At 32.7% G+C, this 6,983-nt stretch overlaps 1 long non-coding RNA gene across 4 annotated transcripts; it reads left to right on the plus strand.

The window, feature by feature from the left end:
* The first annotated feature begins 1,806 nt into the window (after positions 1 to 1,806).
* Positions 1,807 to 6,362, plus strand: LOC114310066 (uncharacterized). Of its 4 annotated transcripts, XR_014335932.1 has the most exons (6): positions 1,815 to 2,015; positions 3,174 to 3,210; positions 3,303 to 3,374; positions 3,936 to 4,608; positions 5,924 to 5,996; positions 6,153 to 6,362. It is a non-coding gene; the product is annotated as an uncharacterized LOC114310066 (long non-coding RNA). The 4 variants fall into 4 exon arrangements; XR_014335934.1 differs by lacking the exon at positions 3,174 to 3,210 and having other exon boundaries at positions 1,807 to 2,015; XR_003645997.2 differs by lacking the exons at positions 3,174 to 3,210; positions 5,924 to 5,996 and having other exon boundaries at positions 1,807 to 2,015.
* The last annotated feature ends 621 nt before the right edge of the window (positions 6,363 to 6,983 follow it).

Below are 6,983 nucleotides of genomic sequence, written 5' to 3' on the forward strand. Positions count from 1 at the left end.
TCTAGTACATAGTTCATAGAGCCCTAGTTGTTGACTGAAGAAGGAGGTTGACAAAGTCCACTTTAAGGGCAACAAAAGGGATCTTTTGCATAAGCTATCAGCAAAAGAAGCAAATGTCATACATATTAGAGCACGTGATTGTCAATTTATACTTAAAATCAAGTGTTTTGATTGATTTAAGCCTAAAATACTATTTTTTTTTTCAATATATCATTATTATCTAATGTAGAAATGCATTTTAGTTAACTTCACCAAATGGTTTCGGTACATATTTATAAACGTAAGATCGAATTAATTCATGATTTCAATACTATTAACGAATTAGAAAAGAAGCATTTGGATTCACAATTCATACCCTGATTTGACAACATTGATTAATACTAAAATTGAAATCCAAAACTGTAACACAAATAACAAAAGGAACCCCTTTTCATCAAAGAAAATCAACCACTTCTGCCGATTCCATTTCACCACATTCACTCCTCTCTCAAAACCTCCATACAGAAGCTCAAATAATTCACCACTGCTTCTATTACACTGCAATCTTGAACTTATAAAAAGAGGAATCCATGCATCATAAAATATGACAAAATCTCACTTTACAACCAATAGTATCAATCCTAGCAAAATAACCTTAGAAATTTATCCAATCTTTCCTTATTATTGTCCAATAGTCATATTCAGATTTTCTACAACAATCTATGCACAGAGAAAAGGAGTAAGGAAAAATACTGAACCAAAACAATCCTATATGTCTCCACATATATGTATGAAAAGACTACAATATCCAAATATCTATCATAGATTAACAATCTTTAAACACTATTCAATGAGTCAAGTTTAATAATATGCTCTATTCCTCTATCACTTCAAGAGATCTAGTAAGTTCCTCTAAAACTATCAAACCCATGCCATATAACACATTAATAAATAGCTAAATTAAAACCAACTTAGGTATAAACAAAGTACGATGACTGAATGATTGATTTCCCTCATATGAATCATACGCCTTGTGACAATAATGTGTTTGTCAGACAATGCCCAAAAAGATTTGTGGCTCTTATCAAGCAAGCAGCCCTTCCCAATGACAGGCTTTCAACTAACACATTGAGTGCTTGTGGCTGGTATTTATGTAAATAAAAATTTAACCACCCATTTAGATAGTGTGCTATGTTGGATTTAAATTGATGCGTCTTATCACTACAACAAAATACACCTTTCGCGATCAAAATTGGCGACTAAAAAAATTTTAGTCGCCAAAAGTTATAAAAATGGCGACCAAATTTTTTTGGTCAGCAAAAATAAAATATTTAGCTACTAATTGTTTTTAGTCGGCGTATATTGGTTATTGGCGACTAAAAAAAATTTAGTCGCCAAAAATACCAGAATTGGCGTCCAAAAAAAAAATTTAGTCGCCGTATATTAAGTTTTGGCTACTAAAATGATTTAGTCGCCAATTGGAAAATAAAAAATTATTTTTTACCTTTGGCGACCAAAATTTTTGTCGCCAAAAGTTTATTTTCAGCGACGAAAAATAATTTCGGTCGCTGTATATTGAGCTTTGGCTACTAAAACAATTTAGTCGCCGATTGGAAAATAAAAAATTATTTTTTACTTTTGGCGACCAAAATTTTAGTCGCCAAAAGTTTATTTTCAGCGACGAAAAATGATTTTGGTCGCCAAAGAACTAAAATTATTGGAGGGAGGTATTTCAAATATCTTGGAGGGATTTATTAAATTGTTTCAGCGACAAAAACTTTGGTCGCTAATGGTATAATATATATATATATATATTTGGTTTTCAAACCACAAACCAGCGCTTCTTCTCTCTCTCTCTCCAGCGTTTCTCTCTCTGCCTCTCCCTCTCCCTCTCCGTCTCTCTCTCCGCTGCTCCTCTCCCTTCCCTCTCTCACCGTCGCCGGCCACCGTCAGTCCCCACCGTCGCATGTCGCCACCGTCATCGCCGTCGCCATCGCCATCGCCGAAATCACCACCAACACTGTCGCAAATCACAGGTTTGTCTCTGTCGCGCTCGGTCCTCTCCCTCGTCGATCTGGGTCTCTCTCTCTCTGTCGAGCCATCTCTCTGGTTCCCTCTCTCTCAGTTTCTCTCTCTCTCTCTCTCTCTCTCTCTCTCTCTCTCTCTTTCTCCCTTCCCCTATTCCCCATTTCTCACACTTCATCTAGGGTTTATATGATTTTTTTAGTTTAATTTTGTGTTGATTTCGTTAATGGGTTTGGTTAAAGTGTTTGATTTCTATGAAATTATGATATTCTTCATGTCGAAAATGGGTTTGACTTTCAAATACCATATTTAAGGTGTTAATGTTAGTTCAGTTATTATTAAATCATTCATTTAGGCCTTTGTACAAGAATAAAAAGTATAGTTAAAAGTTTGAAGTGTGAAAAAATTATCATTTTGTCAATAGATTTTATCATAATTTCTTTGAAGATGAATAAAAATTGAGAAATTAGTGATCTTACTTGCTCCTATTGAATCAATTCACCCAAATTTGAAGCAATTTTGAACATGAGTTGAGAACTGTTTTTGTTCTTTATCTATTGATGCAACCTGAGGGTCTGATAGATTATTGGTAGAATGACCTCAAATTCAAATACTTCTGTGACTCATACTTTCAGCTAAATTCATACTTTCAGCTAGAAAAGCCTTGTGGAAATGGAATCAACAGAAATCTAATTAACTGATTCAAGTGAGTTCTGTATGACCACAGTGGTGATGAATATTTAGTGCCTATCCTAGTAAAGATAGTTTTGGATGAAAACCATTTAATTTTTGACCACTCAAATAAACTTGAGTTTGTCTAAGATGGTGTTTGACGTTTCATGTTCTCTACTGGTAGAAGGTAGGCTGCTTGTCTTGATTTTCTAGATCTTAGGCATGACTATACTTACTGATTGATGCCTCCTTGTGTCAGTGAGCCACTGTAAAGGACACCTCAATTTGACTTAGAAATTGTTAATGGTAAAAATGTTGTAAAAAAATCACATGCTTGCCCCATAAAATCCTGGAATTACCCAAGACTTTGTCAAGGACAAAGAGAGACACCATAAATAAAACCAAAAGAGTTTAGATTCCATAAATAAAATCACAAGTTTAGATTTCATGTTACTTTTGATACTTGAATTATTTATTTTGGTTATATTTTGGTCCAGTATTCTCACTACTCGGCATGCAGTTTCTTGTGTACATGTGAGTGAGACTGCATCTTCATATAAACTCAATTTCCGTTCTTTTGCTTTTTTTGCTTAGCTTTTTGAAAGAGTGCTTTTAAATTGTTGCAGCTTGGTGATCATTGGATGGATACTCATTACAGGAACATTTATTTTGTGTGACATATTTCTTCTTCTACACAAGTAAGTTCCATCATGGCATTCTGAATATAAAAAATCCTCATTCACATATTTGGTTTCCTTTCACATATTTTGTCTGTTTGACTTGATTGAAGAAGTCTCATACACAAATCCTGACGGTAGCAATCTATTGACCTCTTTGCCATTGCTTTATTTATGTTAGTCAAGGTGAAGAGCAATGACAGAAACATATGTTGAAAATGATTCTTGTCATGGGAAATAGTCCACAATTAGCCTTTTTCTTGTATGATTTACCATGGAAAATTGTTCTCATTCGCATAAATGTTGTTGCTTATGGACATTTTTCAATATGAATTTGTTTTGTTAAAGAAAGAGATTATAGAGGTCATGGTAATTCAGTATAAATGTATTTCTGAAATGGCAATTGCTAATTGAGATAATACTCTTTACATCAAACATCATTTGAATACAAAGAAGATGAATTAAATTGCGAAGTTGATGTATTCTATACTAATTTCTTATATCCATTTCTTAACATCAGTGGATGCTAGCTTCACTTATCCTTAATGACTAGGACCTAACATTCCCTTTGCCAACACGCAGGACTGCTGATCATTTTCATGGAAATGGCAGGGCAGCACAAACTTGGAGGCCATTCAGATTATTAAGAAGCCTGGAGGATCACTAAAGGATTCATTTTGGGGTGGGGAGGGGTATCTTAACTTGTGAAATTCATTTGATGTGATTTAGCTAGCATTGCTTTCATACCTAATATAGAGGGGGTCTTGCTTTTACCAGACTTTTGGCTGATGAGTTCCTTCCTGTATGTTTATGCTTTCTTTGACATTTCTAAAACTCTTACTCCTTGTATCAATCTTTTGACATGTCTACAACTGCATAGACAGCTTTACCTAAATCTCTTTTTGGTTGCTGAGAAAAGCTAGGGATTATTTTGAATGTTAAAATTTGCATATTTTGAGGTTTCAACACATAAAAACGTATGCTCAACTCAGTCTCACTTTGGCTTTGTTGAGTTGGTTATCTTCTGCTGCGGTTACTAGTTAATATGACTTTTATACCTCAAAAAGAAAATGAAAAAAATCCAGAGATTAGAGGAAAGTTGGGTGTCGGTCTTTTCCTTACAATCTCTATTTTCTTGTTGTTTGCTTTTGTTTCCTTCCATTTTTTTTTGTTTTGTCTTTGTACAGACTTGGGTGCTCAATACACTGTGATGGGTGTAGGCAGAAAGTGAAGAAACTTCTTCAGAGGATTGAAGGTTCTCACTTGACCATGAATTACTTAGCTAACTCTCCCTTCTCTGTTTTCTAGTTTATTTTTCCCCATTACTAGTTCTCTCTATTTTTCAGCTCTTTAACTGTGTTTGAAGAGTGGTGTTTTGGTTAATTTCTCCACTGATATTCCTTACTCTGGACCTCAACGATGTGGGTTGTGTGAAATGGATAAATTTTAACAATGTGCTATGGTTAGGGCATTCAAATTCTTTTGCTTAATTATTAGATTTTGATATGATATAAGATAGTAGTGCAGTTCCCTTTTAAGCAACAAATTGGAAAGATCAAAAGCATGTTGCGGCCAATCACTCACTAATTGAAGTCTAAAATTTGACCTTTGGTGTTTATTTTATTTTTGGAAAGAGCAACAGAAAGTCACACTTTTAGGAACCTTGGATTTCTTTTTGCACATTATATTGTCATGGCTTCCAGTTTTGTTTTGTTTGGTTTGTTTTTGTTTTTTGTTTTTGTGTGTGTGTGTTCTTTCTATTCGGATTTATATATGATTATAGATTTATATTGATTTGATATGCATGTGTTTTTGGTTTTTTTTGTTAGCATAGGTATACACCTTATATACCATATGCCAATAAGAGGCAACTTATTCAGTTTGCATTGCTGCTAATTCATTAACAGCTTTGTCTATTTCTGAAAATTCTTAATTATACTATCAATCATAATGATAATCTTGATTTGGCAGCTTTCTCAACACTTTGCTTAAAGTAGCAATGGTTTGTTTTGTTTTGTTTTGTTTTGTTTTTTAACTAAAGTGCCACAATTTGACATGACAATAGATGAACCTCGCTATCATGCAAATTAATGACTCTTTTTAGATATATGCTCTGTTGTTGTTATTATCTTAATATTGTTTGTGATCCGTTTTTGGTCTTTAATTTTAGTCTGTTTGTTATGTGATTTTGGTGGAATGGTTGTTAGTGTATGGTTGGTTTGTTGGTGCTAAATTTTTTTTTGAATTTCCCTTGTAAATGTTTTTATTGTGAATATATTGTCATTTTGCTGTCAATTGTTGGCTATATATTATAGTTTCATTAGTGGCACTGATAAGCTTGGCACAATTAAAGTTGTTTGATTGCCGGATTTTGTTAAGAGGTTGGAATAGAAATAAAATTTAATAAAGAATAGAAACTGATTTTACAATCATTTGTGGTGTTGCAAATATTTGTTAGAATTTTTTAGCTGGATATATTCAAAAATTTAGGCATTGATTCATTACGCTCCTATGATTTGGAGCCAAGTAGTAGTTGCTTCTAAACATACTCTTGCTCCCTCTCTCTCAAGGACTCAGCATCACTATACCCCTCATCGCTCACCGTTGATAGTGGCACCATTTCACGTTTCCTCGACCTTTTTGGTGAGATAATTTGAATCATGTCTTCTGTTAGGATATATTTTAATAAGAATATGATTTAAAGAAACTGCAGTTGATGATTGACGATTGAAAGTGAATTTATTTTTTACAGATAAGTGCTAATGGTTAATTTTTTTTTTTTTTATATATTTTTTACAGATTGCTTTTGCGTGGGTTATTGTGGATATTTATTTTTGTGTACGAAGAGCATTTGTTCTATATACGGAAGACATTTATTTTTCTACAATTCTCTGTTTTGGAAATCCAGTGTTTTTATATGTAATATATAATTTAGATGGATTATACTTGGTTGGTGTGATTTTATATGATATTTGGAATATGATGTTACAAGTTAAAGTTTTTGGATCATTGATAATGAAATGGGTATTATTGGTAATGGATTTAGATGATAATTGACAGATGTATTATTCTGTATATATACAGGTTGCTTTGATAATGAAATGCATATAATTTAGAAATTAATGAAAAATATTCAATTTGTGCATTTAAAAAAAAATTAATATCATGTTTTTGGCTATTAAATAATTAGTAGCCAATAAGGAAGTAAATATTTTTAGTCACTAAATAGTTAGTAGCTAAAAAAAATCAAATGAAAAAATAAACTTTGACGACTAAAATTTTAGTAGCCAAATAAAAAAATAGACTTTAGGCGACTAAATTTTTAGTAGCTAAAAAAAATTATACTTTAGACGGCTAAAACATTTAGTAGCTAAAAAAAATAAGATGAAAAAAAAAACTTTTTGGCTACTAAATAAATTAGTCATGGAAAATAATTTTAATTTTGGCGCCTAAATGTTTTAGTCGCTGAAAATGTGATATTAATGTTTTTGGAAGCTTTTAGTGACTAAAATATTAGTCGCCAATTTAGCCTATCAGTGACTAATACCTTTACTTTTGGCGACTAATTGTTTAATAGCCAATTTAGGACTTTCGGCGACTAAATTTTTTTTAGTCGCCAATAGCTTCCCC

The sequence above is a fragment of the Camellia sinensis genome, chromosome 7 (genome assembly GCF_055761805.1).
Source record: "Camellia sinensis isolate YWXY chromosome 7, ASM5576180v1, whole genome shotgun sequence".
Taxonomy (NCBI): domain Eukaryota; kingdom Viridiplantae; phylum Streptophyta; class Magnoliopsida; order Ericales; family Theaceae; genus Camellia; species Camellia sinensis.